Source organism: Schistocerca serialis, chromosome 12 (genome assembly GCF_023864345.2).
Source record: "Schistocerca serialis cubense isolate TAMUIC-IGC-003099 chromosome 12, iqSchSeri2.2, whole genome shotgun sequence".
NCBI lineage: Eukaryota > Metazoa > Arthropoda > Insecta > Orthoptera > Acrididae > Schistocerca > Schistocerca serialis.
The window spans coordinates 23,583,079-23,584,766 of NC_064649.1; the positions used below are offsets into that span (position 1 = coordinate 23,583,079).

The 1,688-nt window shown below is 43.3% G+C and overlaps 1 non-coding gene across 1 annotated transcript; it reads right to left on the reverse strand.

Annotated features, from left to right (window-relative positions):
* Positions 1–204: 204 nt before the first annotated feature.
* Trnas-cga (transfer RNA serine (anticodon CGA)) lies at positions 205–280 on the reverse strand. The gene has a single exon. It is a non-coding gene; the product is annotated as a tRNA-Ser (tRNA).
* Between the last annotated feature and the right edge of the window lie 1,408 nt (positions 281–1,688).

Sequence of the window (1,688 nt, forward strand, 5' to 3'; positions counted from 1 at the left end):
TGCTCTACGGTACAGTACAGTACTCGCCCGCATTAATGAAACGCACGGCTGGCTTTGCAGCGCTGCAGGTGGCGTAGAACCAAGCATTCACGTGACACTCCACCACTTTGCAGTGAGATTAGGTAAACAGACGTGTTCAGAATGAGATTTTCACTCCGCAGCGGAGTGTGCGCTGATATGAAAATTCCTGGCAGATTAAAACTGTGTGCCGACCGAGACTCGAACTCGGGACCTTTGCCTTTCGCGGGCAAGTGCTCTACCAACTGAGCTACCGAAGCACGACTCACGCCCGGTCCTCACAGCTTTACTTCTGCCAGTATCTCGTCTCCTACCTTCCAAACTTTACAGAAGCTCTTCTGCGAACCTTGCACTTGTCCGCGAAAGGCAAAGGTCCCGAGTTCGAGTCTCGGTCGGGCACACAGTTTTAATCTGCCAGGAAGTTTCAGACGTGTTCAAATTATTATACCACTCTCAAGTTTTGTTCAGATCGCCCAACATGAACCCCATCGAAAATTTATGGGACATAAGGAGAGAGGGCAGTTCGTGGACAAAATCCTGCACCGGCAGCATTTCCGCAATTAGGGACGGTTATAGGGACAGCAAGGCTTAATATTTATGCAGGCAACTTTCAGTAACTTGCTGTGTGCACGCTACGTCGAGTTACTGCACTAAGCCAGGTAAGAGGAGGTCCTACACGATACTAGGAGCTATCCCACGACCCTTATCACCGCAGTGTAATCACAAACATTACAACTGACAAAAGAAAGTCACTAGCCTACATACGGAAGCTTTGCAATTTAACATTCATAATCCTTGATATTAATTAATATTTCATAACAAAGTGGGTACATTATTTTTTCGCAGGAAATAAAGGATGCTCAGACATGGTTAAAGAATAATATGACACTCGTGGTTTGTCTACACATTTGATTTTCACAAACAATTATTTTTCTCAAAACCTTAGTGTCCACGCTTTGGCCCTTTATTGTTCTCAGTGCCTCAACTTTTATCTTTCAATACAACCGTCATTTCTACCGTCTGATTGCGTATTTTATTCAGTTAGCTTCTGCACTATATGGCAGTTTTTTATATACCGGGTGATCAACAAGTCAGTATAAATTTGGAAACTGAATAAATCACGTAATAATGGAGATAGAGAGGTACAAATTGACACACATGCTTGGAATGACATGGGGTTTTATTAGAAGCAAAAAAATAAAAAAGTTCAAAAAATGTCCGACAGATGGCGCTTCATCTGATCAGAATAGCAATAATTAGCATAACAAAGTAAGACAAAGCAAAGATGATGTTCTTTACAGGAAATGCTCAATATGTCCACCATCATTCCTCAACAATAGCTATAGTCGAGGAATAATGTTGTGAATAGCACGGTAAAGCATGTCCGGAGTTATGGTGAGGCATTGGCGTCGGATGTTGCCTTTCAGCATCCCTAGAGATGTCGGTCGATCACGATACACTTGCGACTTCAGGTAACCCCAAAGCCAATAATCGCACGGACTGAGGTCTAGGGACCTGGCAGGCCAAGCATGATGAAAGCGGCGGCTGAGCACACGATCATCACCAAACGACGCGCGCAAGAGATCTTTCACGCGTCTAGCAATACCTTTTTTTTTTTTTTTTTTTTTTTTTTGTTCATTCCAAGCATGTGTGTCAATTTTTACCTCTCT